The sequence below is a fragment of the Tachyglossus aculeatus genome, chromosome 5, assembly GCF_015852505.1.
Source record: "Tachyglossus aculeatus isolate mTacAcu1 chromosome 5, mTacAcu1.pri, whole genome shotgun sequence".
In the NCBI taxonomy this organism is placed as follows: Eukaryota; Metazoa; Chordata; class Mammalia; order Monotremata; family Tachyglossidae; genus Tachyglossus; species Tachyglossus aculeatus.
Window position 1 is genome coordinate 64269023 of NC_052070.1, and position 19291 is coordinate 64288313.

Below are 19291 nucleotides of genomic sequence, written 5' to 3' on the forward strand. Positions count from 1 at the left end.
GGGTTGGACACAGTCCCTGTCCCATATGGGGCTCACAGTCTCAATCCCCATTTTACAGACGAGGTAACTGAGGCCTAGAGAAGTGAAGTGACTTACCCAAGGTCACACAGCAGACAAGCGGTGGAGCCGGGATTAGGACCCATGACCTTCTAACTCTCAGGCCCATGCTCTACACACTATGCCATGGTGTCTGCCCCAGAGTTGGGCTCTTAAACCCAGAAATCATTACGTTACTGTTACATAACACACTCATTCATTCAATCGTATTTATTGAGTGCTTACTGCATGCAAAGCACTGTACTAAGCACTTGGAAGAATACACTATAATGACACATTCCTGCCCACAGCGAGCTCACAGTCTTGAAATGAAAGTCTATTATTTCTAGGGTGGCTAAAGAACATGTGGTATCCTAGTTCTTCACAGAGGGAAAAAAACCAAGTCCTTTCAACTGGAACCCAATTTGCAGCTTGAAGACCCATCTTTTGGAAGAAACTAAATGGCTTAATTAGGAACCCTGGATACCTAGCCGAATGGTAAAGGTGAAAATACTTTTCTCCCCTTGAAGAGCCCAGTGAATCACATTATTTGTGAAACCACCTCGTGGTTTATTTTGCATCCTGTTCAATACTGCATGGAAAATAGAAGATTGGGTGCTGTGATTTTCTCTGATGAACATAGCCACAAATATATACAGGACAATTTTTCTTTTCTCTAAGGAAAGAAACTTGCCTCCTCTCAGAGGAGTCGTGAAGCGTAGAGATGAGAGAACTCAAGTAACACACTCAGAAGCTTACATCCTTCATTCTATTGGCAAAGTCAATTGGAATGAACTAAGAACACTATGTTGCCTCAATTTTTAATTGAATTTAAGGTTGAAAAGAGGTTCTCTCCTCTGCCTTATCACATTTTACCCTGCCTTCAAGCCATCCCTCCTTGGATGTCCTGCTGACACCTCACACTAAACATGTCCAAAACAGAACTCTTCACCTCCCTACTTGATTTCCAACCCAATTTGCTTTTATCCACCCCAGCGCTAAGCACTTAACAAATACCATAGTTATTGTTATAATTATTTGAACTTTATTTTCCCTTTTTTGGTTAAACAACTCTTTTCCTTATTTTTACCTAGTGGTCAGTTAATTGTCAAAAAAATGAGAGTCTGAAAAAAACAAGTTTGGGGATTTTCTTTATAACTGCAGGATTATTTGGATTTTGTTTGGTTTGTTCATCTTGTCTCTAACCCAGCACTTAGTACAGTGTTTGGCCTATCATAAGTGTTTTTTGAATACCATAAATAATTGTGCTCATCACTATAATTAAACCAAACAATTTCAGTGACACTACGACACCGATATTAAAACCTCTCTTCTTTCGGTCAAGTTCTACTAACAGTTTGAAAAAAACCTTCAGAATGTGTGGCTCTTGTCTGTAGCTTTAGAGATTTATGAATGCTTCACAATGATAAAGGCACTGTTTCCCCCTTCCAAATATGAGTGGGAAGAAAGTCACCTAAATGTGTCAAAAAGATTAACAGGTAACCTATTACACAGTGCTTATATCAATTACTAGAGAAAACCTAAAGGTGGGATTGATAACATCTTGGTAAGTGAAAATAAATGACCTACTATTGCCTTAGAAAATAAAACCAAACAGTTTCAAAGCTTTAGTCAACAAAAAATTAACCCAAACACCAAGAGCGTTTAAGGGTTTATTGAGTGTCAAAATCAAATTAAAGAGCAATAGCATCTGTCCCTGTTATAATATTGATTTTTACCAAAGATATAGTTAAAGGGGAGACAGATACAGCTTCTAACCGAGAACGTTAATTAAATTGTGCACCTAGCTATTCCCTAATAATGTCCTTTAAAGCTAACATTTTTCAAATCCAATCCTTAGAACAATACTATTCCCACAACCACTCAAAGCATGCAAGCTAGCTGATGAATGAGATGATTGAAATAGCTTCTTTTTTTTAAAAAAAAAAGGTATTTGTTAAATGCTTTCCATGTGCCAGGCACTGTACTAAGCATCATCATCATCATCAATTGTATTTATTGAGCACTTACTATGTGCAGAGCACTGTACTAAGCGCTTGGGAAGTACAAATTGGCAACATATAAAGACAGTCCCTACCCAACAGTGGGCTCACAGTCTAAAACTGTGATAGATGCACTGGGATAGATGCAAATAATCATGTTGGACACAGTCCCTGTCCCACATGGGGCTCCCAGTCTTATTCACCATTTTACAATGAGGTAACTGAGGCACAGAGAAGTGAATTGACTTGCCCAAGGTCACACAACAGACAAGTGGCGGAGTCGGGATTAGAAACTATGACCTGACTCCTCTGAACATGCTCTACTCGGCCATGCCTCCCCAAACCCTCCATGAGGCATTCAGTGACCCATCTCCACATTATGCTAATCAATCAGTGTTATTTGTTGAGCACTTACTCTGTGCAGAGCACTCAACAAAGCACTTGGGAGAGTCCACTATAAAAGAGTCAGTAGACAGGTTACCAGCTCACAAGGGACTTAGAGCCTAGATTTATGGACCTGTACCTAAGGGCTGGGGTGGGCGTTTATAGTTTATAGGGTTCAAATCCAAGTTTAAGGGGGATGCAGAAGGGAGAGGGTGTAGAGGAAATCAGGGCTAAGTTGGGGAGGGTCTCTTGGAGGAGACTTTAATAAGGTTGGGGAAATGGTGATCTATCTGATATGAAGGGGAACTTGTACTTCCCAAGCACTTAGTACAGTGCTCTGCATGCAGTAAGCACTCAATAAATACAACTGAATTGAATTGAAGGGGAAGAGAGTTCCAGGCCAGAGGCAGGACTTGGGCAAGGGGTTGGAAGTGAGAAAGATGGGATTGAGGTACAATGAAACATTAGATACGCTAGTCAGGCTATCTCCTTAGCCAACTTGGCATTGATAAATTTCCCAAGGTACTTATTATCAATGTTGAGCACCCACTAAGAGAAGAACACTGTTCCTAGCACCTGGGAGAACTCAGGAAAAATAAGTCACACACTCATTGCTCTCTGGGAGTTCACAATCTAATGGGATGAACAGACAGTTTAAATTATTTACAAGTAAGCAGGAAAGGAAGAAGAATAAGGATAACAAAGGATGCAGTACACATGTGCCAGAGTGAAATAGTTGAATAAGTTAATATACAAGTATACAAATACAAAAAAAAAAGTATAGGGTGTAAGTACTGAAGATAGGAATTCATTCATTCATTCAATCGTATTTATTGATGGCTTACTGTGTGCAGAGCACTGTACTAAGCGCTTGGGAAGTACAAGTTGGCAACATATAGAGACGGTCCCTACCCAACTGGGCTCACAGTCTAGAAGGGGGTGAAATATTTATGTTCTAAACTCTTTGTGGGTAGGGAACATGTCTATCAAGACTGATGTATTATATTTTCCCAAGCACTTAGTATGGTGCTTTGCAAAAGGTAAGCACTCAGAAACCATTGTTGATGATAATAATAATAATAATAATAATAATAATAATAATAATAATAATAATAATAATAGTAGTAGTACTTGTTAAGCATTTACTACGTGCCAAGCACTGTTCTAAGTTCATTCATTCAATCGTATTTATTGAGCACTTACTGTGTGCAGAGCACTGTACTAAGTGCTTGGGAAGTACAAGTTGGCAACATATAGAGACGGTCCCTACCCAACAACGGGCTCACAGTCTAGAAATTCTAAGTGTTGAAGTAGTACAAATTAATCAGGTTGGACACATCCCTGTCCCACATTGGGCTCACACTCTTAATCCCCATTTTTTACAGATGAGGTAACTGAGGCACAGAGAAATGCCCAAGGTCACATGGGCGACTTGCCCAAGGTCACATGACACTTGGCAGAGCTGGGATTAGAACCCATTACCTTCTGACTCCCAAGCCCATGCTCTATTCACTATACCATGATTGATTCCAAGGTGGTAGTGTATGTCATCAGTTTGTTTCAACCGCTCTCAATGCTCATTCAATCGGATTTATTGAGTGCTTACTGTGTGCAGAGCACTGTACTAAGCGCTTGGGAAGTACAAGTCGGCAACATATAGAGATGGTCCCTACCCAACAACGGGCACAGTCTAGAGGGGGGAGACAGACAACAAAACATGCAGACAGATGTTATTTATTGAGCACTTACTGTGCGCACAGCACTGTGTTAAGCACTTGGGAATAATAATAATAATAATGTTGGTATTTGTTAAGTGCTTACTATGTGCCAAGCCCTGTTCTAAGCGCTGGGATAGATACAAGGTTATTAGGTTGTCTCACTTGGGGCTCACAGTCTTGATCCCCATTTTACAGATGAGGTAACTGAGGCACAGAGAAGTTAAGTGACTTGCCCAAAGTCACACAGCTGACAAGTGACAGAGTCAGGAAAGTACAAATTAACACAGATGGTACATATATGATCCCTGCCCACAAGGAGCTTGCAGTCTACAGGGGGAGACAGATATTAAAATCAATTACAGATGGGGGAATATGGCAGAATATAATTGCTACAGGGTTGAGTATGGCTTCATTCATTCATTCAATCGTATTTACTGAGCGCTTACTGTGTGCAGAACACTGTACTAAGTGCTTGGGAAGTACAAGTTGGCAACATATAGAGACGGTCCCTACCCAACAACAGGCTCACAGTCTAGAAATGGTCTCACAGTCTTTGAGTATCAAGGGCTTAAGTGGTATGGATCTGATCCTCTCCCCCTCCTCATCCCCCCTGCCTTACCTCCTTCCCTTCCCCACAGCACCTGTATATATGTATATATGTTTGTACATATTTATTACTCTATTTATTTATTTATTTTACTTGTACATATCTATTCTATTTATTTTATTTTGTTAATGTGTTTGGTTTTCTTCTCTGTCTCCCCCTTCTAGACTGTGAGCCCTCTGTTGGGTAGGGACTGTCTCTATATGTTGCCAACTTGTACTTCCCAAGTGCTTAATACAGTGCTCTGCACACAGTAAGCAGTCAATAAATACGATTTATTTATTGATTGATTGATCCACAAGCAAACAGAGGAGAGGGTGGGGAGGGGAATGGAGGGCTGAGACAGAGAAATCCTTCTCTGTAACATTGGCGAGAACAATTAGAACTTCAGCGCTTAGAACAGTGCTTGGCACATAGTAAGGGCTTAACAAACACCATCATTACTATGATTATTACTTAACTTCTCTGTGCCACAGTTTCCTCATCTGTAAAATGATTCAATACCTGTCCTCTCTCCCTCTTAGAAAGTGGGACCCTGTGGAAAAAGACTCTCAAAGCCCTTTTATAAAAGTTTCTTAAGTCTCATCACTGTCCATTGAGGTTTCCCCAAACTAAAGCAATGACAGAACACGGTAAATTTACTAGACTTGACTCTCCAAGACCAGACAATTTTGACAACTGGTATGGTCTGGACAATTCCGAGAAGCAGTGTGGCCTAGTGGATACAGCATGGGCCTGGGAATCAGAAGGACCTGGGTTCTAATCCCAGTTTTGCCATTTCTCTGCTGTGTGACCTTGGGCAAGATCATTCATTCAATCATATTTATTGAGCGCTTACTGTGTGCAGAGCACTGTACTAAGCGCTTGGGAAGTACAAGTTGGCAACATATAGAGACAGTCCCTACCCAACAACGGGCTCACAGTCTCACTTCACTTCTCTTTGCCTCAGTTACCTCATCTGTAAAATGGGGATTAGGACTGTGAGCCCCATGTGCGACATGGACTGTGTCCAACCTAATGACTTTGTATCAACCCAGTGCTTGGAACAGTGCCTAGAACATAGTAAGTGCTTAATAAGTAGCATAAAAAAATTCTCTACTCTCTTGAGATAGTAAACATTGTTGAACATTAATTTTAAAGAAAAACCATGGTATGAAAGACATCTTTTTTTTCTTACCTATAATTCAGTGGTTTAGTGATGGCCTGGAAAAAATCTTCTGGAGATTAATCGTCCTAAAAAAAAAAAAATGAAGGATTTTAAAAATTGAGGCACAAATGAATTCAGATAAGTTACTTTTATTATTCAAAATTTAAATGTAGTGCTTGGAATTACATATATTTAAAGTTCATAATTCATTTTAAACTTGGGTATGCACATATATGTATCCTTGCTTTACACACGTCATCTGCTCAGAAGCCCCCAAATCACCCCAGATTTACTGCAGAAGCAGTATGGTCTAGTGGAAAGAGCTCAAGCATGGGAATCAGAGGACCTGGGTTCTAATTCTGGCTCTGCTACTCACTTGCTGTGTGACGTTGGGCAAGTAACAACTTCTCTGTGCCTCTGTTTCCCCACCTGTTAAATGGGAATCAAACGCCTGTTCTCCCTCCTGCTTTGACCATAAGTCCCATTTATTTATGTATTTTATTTATATTAATGCCTTTCTCCCGCTGGCCTGTTGGTTCGTTATGGGCAGAGAATATGTCTTTTTATTACTGTATTGTACTCTCCCAAGCACTTAGAACAGTGCTCTGCACACAGTAAGTGTGATTGAATGAATGAATTTGGAAGAGGAACCGTGCCCAACCTGATTATCCTGTATCTCTCCCAGTGCTTAGCATACTGATTGGCACACAGAAAGTGCTTAACCAATACCACAGTTATTATTAAAACTACTAGCAGTTAATCAATGAAAAAGTTTTCTCTAATCAGCATACACTACTGTTTTAAAAATAGAATATTTGCCAATAGGGCAATGAGCTGTGTGTCCTTAGGAATTGGCGAATATCTTCTATTCAGTGAAACTGTTTTATGATCCTTCACGAATCTCACCTCCCTATAAAACTTACATTTGGGCACCTTCAGATTTCAAACTCTGAATTTTGAAGTACAGTGCAAGAATAAAGTTTGCTAGTGTTTTTGCATAACATCTTTGGAAGAACTAGGACACCCATAGCCTAGCTGATTGTTTTAAAGAGTTGAGAATATGTTCTTTGAACGCTTAAGATCCATTGCCAATCCAGTTTAAGAGTCTTGAGTTCACAGAATTTAGAAAAATTATTCTTGGGGAAATGAAACAGAGACAGAAACTTTTGTTAGCACTGCTCTTTGAAATGTGAAATGTGTTTCCTTGGTGTAGCCTCAATCTACAGAGCTCCCAAACAAGGTCTAACAATGACTGTGGATAAAAGAATATATTTACAAGTGGACTTTGGTAATTAAAGCAATCTCAATGCCTGGAACACTCCTTGTGGCTTGTAACGTGCACTTTACAAGGACATCAAGTGGAGGAAAGAGTGCTTAGCAATTTTCTGTTATTTCCACATCCACTTACCCATCTGCAAATTATTTCAGCATCTGTCTCTGCCGCTAATTCCAAGCACCCTGAGAGCCGGGATCAAGGCTCACTCTACTACACTCTCCTAAGTGCTTAGCACAGTACTTGTGTATTTATTGAGTGTTTACTGTGTACAAAGTAATGTACTATGCACTTCGGAGAGTACGATATAACAGACACATCCTCTGCCCACGATGATCGGTGTAGAGGGGGAGACAGACATGAGCATAAATAAATACATTAGAGATATGGATATAAGTGCTGTGGGGCTGGGAGCGGGGGTGAGTGTGAGGTTGGTGGGCGGGAGGAGACAGGAGTCATCGGTGGTGTAGGGGAAGGTCGGGGGCTTGGGGCCTCAGGATGATAGGATGATCAGGGAGACACCTGGGAAACCACACTAGGGTCAGCCAAACTCGGATTCGCTTCTTATTATTTATTATTATGGTACTTGTTAAGCACTTACTATGTGCCCAGCACTGTTCTAAGCGCCAGGGTAGATGCAAGCTGATCATGATCTACATCCCACATGGGACTCTCAGTCTTAATCCCCATTTTACAGATGAGGGAACAGAGGCCCAGAGAAGTGAAGTGATTTGCCACAGGTCATATAGTGGACAAGCAATGCAGCCAGGAATAGAATCCAGGTGTTTCTGATTTCCAGGACCAGGCTCTCTCTACTAAGCCATGCTGTTTCCTTATTATGGTACCTGGGACATTCATTCATTCAGTCATGTTTATTGAGTGTTTACTGGGTGCAAAGCACTGTACTAAGCACTTGGGAAAGTACAATACAACAATAAACAGTGACATTCCTTGCCCACAACGAGCTTACAGTGTAGCGTGAGCCCCCCCACGGGAAAACCTGATCACCTTGGAACCTCCCCAGAGCTTAGAACAGTGCTTTGCACATAGTAAGCACTTAATAAATGCCATCGTCATTATTATTAGAGTGGGGAATATCAAACGGTTGCACTGTTTACGTGGCATGGCACACATGCAGTCTCATGCATCTCTTTGTCCAGAATTCATGAGGCCCATCTGTGGCTACCCTAAACCATCATCATCAATCGTATTTATTGAGCGCTTACTGTGTGCTGAGCACTGTACTAAGCGCTTAAACCAGACATTGATGAAAGATTCTGCCTCTAATAATAACAATTATAATAATTATAGTATTAAGTGCTTACTATGTGCCAGGCACTGTTCTAAGCACTGGGGTAGATACAAGATAATCGGGGTGCAGACAGTGTCTATCCTACATAGGGCTCACTGTCTTAATCCCCATTTTACAGATGAGGTAACTGAGGCCCAGAAAAGTGAAGTGACTTGCTCGTGTGGTGGCGAGGAATCAGAACTCATGACCTCCTGACTCCAGGCCTGTGCTCTATCCACTAGACCATGCTGCTTAATATTATTATTAATTCTTATAAAAATATTATTGATATTTATTAAGCACCAATTGTGTACAGAGCACTATACTAGATGATAATAATAATACTTATGGTACTTGTTAAGCACTGACTATGTGCCAGGCACTGTTCTAAGTGCTGGGGGTAGATTCAAGTTAGGTTGGGCACAGTCCCTGTCCCACGTGGGGCTCACACTCTTAATCCCCATTTTACAGATGAGATAACTGAGGCTCAGAGAAGTGAACTGACTTGCTCAAGGTCACAGATTAGACATGTGGCGGAGCCGGGATTTGAACCCACGACCTTCTGACTCTCAGGCCCGTGCTCTATCCACTAAGCCTTGCTGCTTCTCCTTGGAAGATTTCGTTAGAAGCAGAAGACACAGTCCCTGTCCTCGAGGAGTTGACAACAGGGTACTCACACCCAAGGGGGTAGTAAACTTACAAGTGTCACAAGGCCACAATTCCAGCTAAAAGTAAGTTTTGTTTTTCAGTCTTGCCCCTAGTTATGTTTTGAACTCCTTCATGAATACAGCATCCCAAAGGAGAAGTCAAGACCTTCAGTAGAGCACTTAAAATTTCACATATTGATGTTCAATTATATATAACCTAAGGCGATCATGGCATTTGATTTTGAAGTTCGATTAAAATTTCTCGTGGGATGGCGCTGAAGACTTCATTTTATTCCAAACGCAATTTTCTTGTAAAAGAGTTGAATCAACTTCAATCCAGCTTTGCCTCCATCATCATATTTCTTCAAGATGTCAGGAGGTTAAGAGAAGTTATTGGATATTATTAATAGTCTGGCCTACGGCACAATCTCTCTCAGGCAATTGGGAAGGGTGTTTTCAGTCCTGTTTCCATAACACAAAGAAAGACCTCCAAAATAAATTACCACAATGCCACACTGGTTCAAAATTAACCAAGTTGTAACTGAAAAGTTTATCTTTCCAATGTAAATGTTTGGGGCCTAGGTTGAACAAGGACCTTAAATTTACCCATCAAAAGCAAATGTATTACTGGGTCGAATTTTAATTGAAGCACCATATTTCAGCAGCCTGATGTCTCTTAGGCACATCTTTTGTTTTGAAATCAACTCCTAAGTGACAATATGATATTAGTAAATGCATCAGTATTTTACATTTACTTTAGGCACTTGGCTTTTAAAATCTGTTACCTACCAGTCTTTATCTCAAATTGAGGTAGATATCCATCTCAAATATACCATCAATCACTGGTATTTATTGAGCAGTTACTGTGTAAGTGGTTGGGAGAGTACAATATACAGTTGTTAGACACGTCCCTTGCTTACAGTGAGCTTACGGTCCGAAGAGAATCTCATGCATGTAGTAGGTGGGTTTGACACTCATATATTAATAATAATAATGCGTACTATTTGTTAAGTGCTTACCATCTGCCAGGCACTGTACTAAATGCTGGGGTAGATACAAGGTAATTGGGTTGGACATACTCCTAGCCCCACACTGGACTCACAGTCTTAATCCCCATTTGACATCGCTGTCATCTGCTTGTTGCTGTTCGATAACAACGATCTTATGGCGAAAACTGCCGAGCACTGTATCCTTTTTGGAAAAAGTGCGTCCTAAAGAACTAGGGATCCGCCTTCGTGTGGATTATAATTGAACTAATCAACAAGTTCCACCGAAAAGCAGCCTGGCTAGTGGGAAGAGCCCAGACGTAGGAGTTAAAAGGACTCATGCCACTTGTCTGCTGAGAGATCACTTGGGCCGGTCACTTCTCTGAGCCTCAGTTACCTCATCTGTACATATTTCTTACTCTATTTTACTTGTACATATCTATTCTATTTATTTTATTAGTATGCTAGGTTTTCTTCTCTGTCTCCCCCTTTTAGACTGTGAGCCCACTGTTGGGTAGGGACTGTCTCTATATGTTGTCAACTTGTGCTTCCCAAGCGCTTAGTACAGTGCTCTGCACACAGTAAGCGCTCAATAAATACGATTGATGATGATGATGATGAGGTAACGGAAGCCCAGAGAAGTGAAGTGACTTGCCCGGGGTCACACAGCAGACAAGAGGCAGAGCTGGGATTGGAACCCAGGTACTACTGATTCCCAGGCCCGTGTTCTTTCCACTGGACTACACTGCTTCTCCATAGAATAGGAGTATGCTTTCAGATGCCACCAGCTAGTCTTTAGGAAAAACACTGTGGTGAAGCTACATTCAATTTCCTTTTGAACTAAGCTTCTTTTATTAGGAAGCTTGGATAAATTTATATCAAGCCCGACCTCTTCTCAAAGATGTCTCTTGGTTGGGAAAGCGGTTGGTGTAAATGCTTTGCTATTTTGAGTGTTTCCCTTCATTATTCCACAGGATAATCTACATCCAAATCCTTGAGGAAGGGATAAAGGAAATACAGAGGAAGGAAAAACAAATCTGAAGTCATTTTTAATGCGTAATACACTTAAAGAGCTGCCGCAGAAAGATGATCCAAGTGAGTCTTTTATGTTTGGCTTAAATAAAATATGACATATTTCTGGAGTTTAAAATACTTTTGGGGGGAAAGCGGTTGGTGTAAATGCTTTGCTATTTTGAGTGTTTCCCTTCATTATTCCACAGGATAATCTACATCCAAATCCTTGAGGAAGGGATAAAGGAAATAGAGAGGAAGGAAAAACAAATCTGAAGTCATTTTTAATGCGTAATACACTTAAAGAGCTGCCGCAGAAAGATGATCCAAGTGAGTCTTTTATGTTTGGCTTAAATAAAATATGACATATTTCTGGAGTTTAAAATACTTTTGGGATGCCCCACTTAGGACAGATTTGCTTTTACAGAAGGCTAACTCCAGAAATAAGTTTTGTCTCTCAGATCCTGACTTCAAGGAGAGTCATTTCCTCCAACCTTGGGTTCTTTAACCCTGCTGGGTGAACTAGCCGTGACTGAACTGTTCCATTTGTTATCATGTTAGAGAAGCAGCATGGTCTAATGGATAGAGCCTGGGCCTGGGAGTGAGAAAGTCATGGGTTCTAAATCCCAGCTCCACCACTTGTCTGTTGTGTGACGTTGGACAATCCATTTCTCTGGGCCTCAGTTATCTCATCTGTAAAATGGGGATTGTGACTGAGTCCTATGTGGGACAGGGACTGTGCCCAACCAAATTTGCTTGAATCCACCCATCACTTACCATAGTGCCTAGCACATAGTAAGCACTTAAACAATTATTATTGTTACTATTATCATGGTATTTGTTAAGCAAGTACTATAATTCAAGGAACAACCAACTTTCTCCTCCTTTGCATCATCCCCATGCTTTTTCAATCAATCAAGGGTATTTATTGAGCACTTGTGTGTAGAACACTGTCCTAAGCCCTTGGAAAAGTACAATGGTTTCTAACATCACTGCCACATTCTCACCTGATTCTTCTCTGCAAATTAAAGCAGAGCAGCTACTGGCAGTGCCCAGAGAGGCTAAAAGCCACTTCCCAGAACCTAAAGCCCCTAGATTTCTCTCCTGAAATGAAAGATCCCAAATGAGTTCTCATATAATAATAACAATGGCATTTATTAAGCACTTACTATGTGTGCAGCACTGTTCTAAGCACTGGGAAGGTTACCAGCATGGCTCAGTGGAAAAGAGCCCGGGCTTTGGAGTCAGAGGTCATGGGTTCAAACCCCGGCTCCACCAATTGTCAGCTGTGTGACTTTGGGCAAGTCACTTAATTTCTCTGTGCCTCAGTTACCTCATCTGTAAAATGGGGATTAAGACTGTGAGCCCAACGTGGGACAACCTGATTACCTTGTAACCTCCCCAGCGCTTAGAACCGTGCTTTGCACATAATAAGCGCTTAATAAATGCCATCATTGTTATTATTATTATTACCAGGTGATCAGGTTGTCCCATGGGGGGCTCACAGTCTTAATCCCCATTTTACAGATGAGGTAACTGAGGCACAGAGAAGTTAAGTGACTTGCCCAAAGTCACACAGCTGACAATTGGTGGAGCTGGGATTTGAACCCAAGACCTCTGACTCCAAAGCCCGGGCTCTTTCCACTGAGCCACGCCGCTTCATATCTTACTCTAGTTCTGCCCCTGTTGGAATTCATGACAATTTAAATTCAATTCTTCAGGCCAATAATCCTGGCATCCCAAAAACCAGAATCTAACCCACTGTCTTTCATCTTCACGTCTTCATACTCATTGCATTTCACCATAAGCTCGTCATGGGCAGGGAATATGTCTGCTAATTCTGTTGCAATGTACTCACCCAAGTGCTTTGTACAGTGCTCCACATATAGTAAATGCTCAATAAATGCCGTTGACTGATTGATTGATCTCACCTGGAAACTCTGCATTGAGTTTCCTGGGAAACCACTTAACCTAGTTAGGTAGGCAACCAGCCTTTGTCTATTACCATTAAGTTTGAATGGCTGCCATGAGATTCAAAGAAGGTAGCCGCCTAAGGAATGAATAAAATGACCTGCTAACAAATACACAGCAGAAGCTAGCTTTGATGTATTCCAAAATACTGTGAATCAGTCTTTCAAATGATATTAAAAACTAGGCAAGAATGGCTATAATCAATTTCTGAATAGCACAGCAGTGCCTTCAATAAGAAAAGGAGCAGTCAGAAAAGGAATAGTATCATGATCCTAGAAGCGTCAACTATTTCACCCTTAAACTACTCAGCACATACATGGTACGAGAACAAACTCATTTGGAAAATGAAGCAGAAAAGTGAATTTCCTTTTCAAATATGACTTTATTCAAGTAAATCTCTCTTCTCATCGCTTCTGCAACATTTTCTCCTCCAAAAGACTGAATAAAACACAAGGATATTAGATCTAAGAACTATTTATAGCAGGACTATTTAAAAGCATCAGATTCAGAGTTTGGGTGGTGGGGTGTAAATGTTCGGTGGCGGGGAGGAAGGATTAATATGTTTTTCCTGCTGTTGGTCACGGCAGCAGAATGGGCACTGTGAAGCAAATATGTTTGGGATGGAAGGCAGGGAAGAGACCCAATTCTTTCCTCATGTGTGACACCAGTCTTCTCTCTACCGTTATAATCTTACATAATGAGCCCCTCGAAGGACATCAACTGTACCTAATTCCCAACTGTATGTTCTTCCCTAGCACTTAGTAATAATAAAAAACAATTATAATAATAGTGATGATGACCATAATAATAATAATGGCATTTGTTAAGTGTTCATTCATTCAATCATATTTATTGAGCGCTTACTGTGTGCAGAGCACTGTACTAAGTGCTTGGGAAGTCCAAGTTGGCAACACATAGAGACGGTCCCTACCCAACAGCGGGCTCACAGTCTAGAAGGGGGAGACAGAGAACAAAACAAAACATATTAACAAAATAAAATAAATAGAATAAATATGTACAAATAGAGTAATAAATATGTACAAACATATATACATATATACAGGTGCTGTGGGGAAGGGAAGGAGATAAAGCAGGGGGGATGGGGAGGGGGAGGAGGGGAAGAGGAAGGAGGGGGCTCAGTCTCAGTAAACAAGTCTTTACGATGTGACAAGCTCTGTACTATGCAGGGAAGCAGCGTGGCTCAGTGGAAAGAGCGCGGGCTTGGGAGTAAGAAGAGGTCATGGGTTCGAATCCCAGCTCCGCCACTTGTCAGCTGTGTGATCTGGGGCAAGTCACTTAACTTCTCTGTGCCTCAGTTACCGCATCTGTAAAATGGGGATTAAGACTGTGAGCCCCACATGGGACAACCTGATCAACTTGTATCCCCCCCGAGCACTTAGAACAGTGCTTTGTGCATAGTAAGCACTTAAAAAACCCACTATTATTATTATTATTATTATTACAAGAAAAAATCAGGTCCCATCCTAGGGCTCACATTCTAAGTGGGAGGAGGAACTGGTATTGCATCCCCATTTTGCAGATGAGGGAATTTAGGCACAGAGAAGCAAAGTGAGTTGCCCAAGGTCACACAGCAGACAAGGGGCAGAGCTGGGATTAAAACCCAGGTCTTCTGACTCCTGGGCCGGCATTCTTGGTACAGGGCTCTTCCCACAATAAGCACCAGATGAATACTATAGCTACAGCTACTTTTCTATTCTAGACAGCTATTCATTCATTCCTTCAGTTGCATTTATTGAGCGCTTACCGGGTGCAGAGCACTGTACTAAGCGCTTGGGAAGTACAAGTTGGCAACATATAGAGACGGTACTTACCCAACAATGGGCTCACAGTCTAGAAGACTACCTTCTAGAAGACCACCAGTCTAGAAGGTCACCACCTTGACCTCAAATTCTAAATGCTTTCACTTTCTGCTATGGTGGGTACACTTGGGAAAGTATTCCACGCCCCTAAACCCTAGTGAGGAGGCACATCCCTTTGAGAGGAGATTTGTCCCAGTTACAATAATAATAATTGTAAATCCTGGTATTTGTGAAGCGCTTACTGTGTTCCAGGCACTGCACTAAAGCACTGGGGTTGATACAAGCAAATCAGGTTGGACACAGTCCCTGTCCCATGTGGGCTCAGAGTCTCAATCCACATTTTACAGAAGAGGAAACTGAGGCCCAGAGAAGTGAAGTGACTTGCCCAAGGTCACAGAGCAGACAAGTGGCGGAACCAGAACCTTTTGAATCCCAGGCCCATGCTCTATCCACTAGGCCATGCCACAGGACTATATATAGCCGGCGTTTTACGGCTTCTCGCGGGGGACGTTTTGGTGCTGAGATTCTCTTGCTCAGCTCCTGGAGGTTAATCAGGGCAGAGCCAGGGCACTGCAATCCAAAACTGACAATTTATTTATTCATTCATTTATATTAACATACGTCTCCCCATCAAGACTGTAAGCTCGTTGTGAGCAAGGAGTGTGTCTAATTATAATAATAATTATGGCATTTGTTAAGTGCTTACTATGTGCCAGGCACTGTACTAAGAGCTGGGACGGATTCAAGCAAATCGGGTTGGACACAGTCCCTGTCCCGCACAGGGCTCGCAGTCTTCATCCCCATTGTACAAATGAGGTAAGTTGAGGCCCGGAGAAGTGAAGTGGCTTGCCCAAGGCCACTCAGCAGACAAGCGGCAGAGCAAGGATTAGAACCCATAACCTTCTCAATCCCAGGCCCATGCTCTATCCGCTATACCATGTATACACCATTTTACATCATGCAATATATAGATTTATACAATCAATGGAATTTATTATTATTAAGTGCCATCGAGTCATTTCCGATTCATATCGACTCCATGGAAATACTTTCTCCAGAATGTCCCATCCTCTGCCATAATCCGCAATCTAACGGCTCTTCCGTTATCGTTGTTATGGTCTCTCTCCATCTAGCTGCTGGTCTGCCTCTGCCACGTTTTCCCTGGACTTTTCCCAGCATTAGTGTCTTCTCCAGGGAATTAGTCCTTCTGATTATGTGACCAAAATATGCTATCCTAAATCGAGTCATTTGGCCTTCCAAAGACCTCTTTGGTTTAATTTGCTTTTACTATATACATAGTATTTATAGTATAGTGCAGTATAGTATATCCTGAGCAAATATAGCATATATTGAGAAGCAGCAAGGCCTCGTAGAAAGAGCACAGACTTGGGAGTCAGAGGTTGTGAGTTCTAATCTCGACTCTGCCACTTGTCAGCTGTGTGACTTTGGGCAAGTCACTTAACTTCCTTGTGCCTCAGTTACCTCATCTGGAAAATGGGGATTAAGACTGTGAGCTTCACGTGTGACAACCTGATTACCTTGTATCTACCTCAGCACTTAGAAAAGTGCTTGGCATCATCATCATCATCAATCGTATTTATTGAGCGCTTACTATGTGCAGAGCACTGTACTAAGCGCTTGGGAAGTACAAATTGGCAATATATAGAGACAGTCCCTACCCAACAGTGGGCTCACAGTCTAAAAGGGGAGACAGAGAACAAAACCAAACATACTAACAAAATAAAATAAATAGAATAGATATGTACAAGTAAAATAGAGTAATAAATATGTACAAACATATATACATATATACAGGTGTTGTGGGGTAGGGAAGGAGGTAAGATGGGGGGATGGAGTAAGTGCTTAGCAAATACCATTATTATTGTTATTATTATTACATATATATCTGTATGGGGAGAGGGAGGGAGGGAAAGAGAGAGAGAGAGGGTTCACGTGAGCAAGAGAGAAGACATTTTTCATTCATGATATCCTCTGTTCTCTTCGTTCGTTGGACTCATACTCACAGGTGGCCCCAGTAGACCCCAAACCCACCTCATTTTCAGTCACTGGCTCGTCTCCTCCCCACAACCCCCAACGCCCCCCCAGCCCCAGGAACCCTGATACCCAAGAGTCTCTGAGTAAAGTTTCTAAGGGTGAAATTCAGTTTCTACTGGGCCAGATAGTATTCACAGCTCTCCCTCAATCACAGGGGTTCTCTTATTCATTCATTCAATCATACTTATTGAGCACTTGCAGTGAGCAGAGCACGTATGCAGAGCACTGTACTAAAACACTTGGGAGACCACAATACAACAATGAACAGAAATGTTCCCTGACCACAACGAGCTCAATCTCTAGACTGTAAGCTTGTTGTGGGCAGGGAATGTGTCTATTGTTGTATTGCAAAACATAATAAGGTAGATCCCAAATGGGGCTCACAGCCTACATAGGAGAGAGAACAGGGATTGAATCCCCATTTTGTTGATTTGGGAACTGAGGCACAGAATATTGACTCGCCCAAGGCTTTGCCAGATTATCATTAGATAGCCCTCTGTTGTAATGAAGTTAGGGCAGGAAAATATAGCCTGCTTAATTCTTATTAGGAAAGGTCATTTTAGATTGTCTATCTACTAATGATACGCTTTTGAAAATATCCAAGTTTTAATTGCAAGGAATTTCACATGGATTTGCTATCAGAGTTTTGGCTCTTTTTGTTTTTTCAAAGAGACAGGAGAAACTATTAAGCAAAAATTCTACTGGGGAATTAAATCTGAGCTTTGAGCTTAAGGGGGAGGATGAATTTGAGCTTTTAGCTGGGGGAATATGCCCATTAGCTGATTATGTGGTTGGTTCATTATTAGCCAGTGCATAATCTCATCAACCAGAAAACAAGCTTGAAAATTCTGCTATAAGGGCACATTTTATTCAACAGTATTTTCTTGGAATTATTATAACTGGTTAGTGATGAAGCACTGTCAACTATTTCAGAAGAGATTAAAGCTTGCCAAAACAGCTATGATGACAGTAATCTTCATCAAAAAATCACCACTACCAAACACAAATTTTATATTCTCATTCCATTAAAATACCCACACATCACCTACCAGATGAATTTGTTTTCAATTTTTTGTTAATATGGAATAATAAAATATTGGCTGGCCCTGTGAAGGGCAAACATAGCAGGGGGTTGAAAAAAAATTCCCACTTTATGATCTTATTTTCTTGTGTGGGGAAGTAGTAGCTTTAAGGCAAGGATGGGGAAATAGAAAGCCCAAAATACAGCCAACAACCAGTTGGAAAAGTCAATTTCGGGGTTCCTGGGGAAGATTACGAGACCCCTATAATGTTGGCTTTATCTTCACAACATAATCCCTGTTTACATTAGGCTAGCATTAAACAATGAATTGCCTTTATTGTAGATTTAGGACCCCAGTTGAATTTTCTACAGGATAATTATCTTCCAAAAATATCCTGTCAACTTGCTTAATCACAATTCATGTGATTCAAGATCATGAAATGAAAGAATCTAGATTGCATAGCTCTCCTTTAAATGTTTTACTATGATTTCTAATCATAGTATGATTTTCATTCACCCTAAAAACATCCACATAAGACTAAAAATGCTTCCTGTAGAGGAGTGCTGTCTTCTAGGACTACAAGGCATCTCAAAATGTTTTTAATACAGTTCAAAATTGATATTTTAGCCCAGTATTTATTTTCATGGCATTTAAGTGTTTATTCTGTGCCAGGCACTGTATTAAGCACTGGGGTAGACCCAAGCTAATCAAGTCGGACACAGTGCTTGTCCCACATGGGCTCACTGTCTTAATTTCTCTACCTCATTTACGTCATCTGTAAAAAGTGAGTTGCCCAAGGTCACACAGCAAACAAGTGGCAGAACCAAGATTAGAACTCACGTCTTCCGATTCCCAGACCAGTGCTCTATCCACTAGACCATACTGCTTCCTGCATTATTATATTTGCATTCCTATGTATACTCCATTCTGTCATAACACGTATTTTGACTACTCATTTAGGTTAGAACACGGTTTGGGAATCTGAGAATATTTTTCCAGCAACAAGCGCCTATCCGGATTCAGCACGATGTGGTGTTGGAAGGAATGCTTGGCTGCACATGACACAGACACCGGTGAGGACTTCAACGCCAGTTTTCCTCAACATGGTTTTCTGAAAGAACACAACCCCTGCTTCAGAGCACAGCCCAGTTTACCTACCCTCTGCCTGGCATTAAAGAGAAAGAAAGAAAACCCATTCCCTGCCCTTAAAGAACTACAACTGGATGGAGGAGACCAAATACATGAAAACGACAGCTACTTTTAACACCATCTGATGGAGTGTCACATGGAGAATGATGGGCACAATTCAGTCCTGCCTGGAGA

The 19291-nt window shown here is 41.3% G+C and overlaps 1 protein-coding gene across 6 annotated transcripts in view; it reads right to left on the reverse strand.

The window, feature by feature from the left end:
• The window catches only part of APBA2 (amyloid beta precursor protein binding family A member 2), a 343044-nt gene that overhangs the window by 179135 nt on the left and 144618 nt on the right, over positions 1-19291 (reverse strand). For all 6 annotated transcript variants that reach the window (XM_038747002.1, XM_038746997.1, XM_038747001.1 and 3 more), the window contains exon 2: positions 5923-5978. The gene's annotated coding sequence lies outside the window, so the exon portion shown is untranslated. The remainder of the gene's footprint in view (positions 1-5922; positions 5979-19291) is intronic.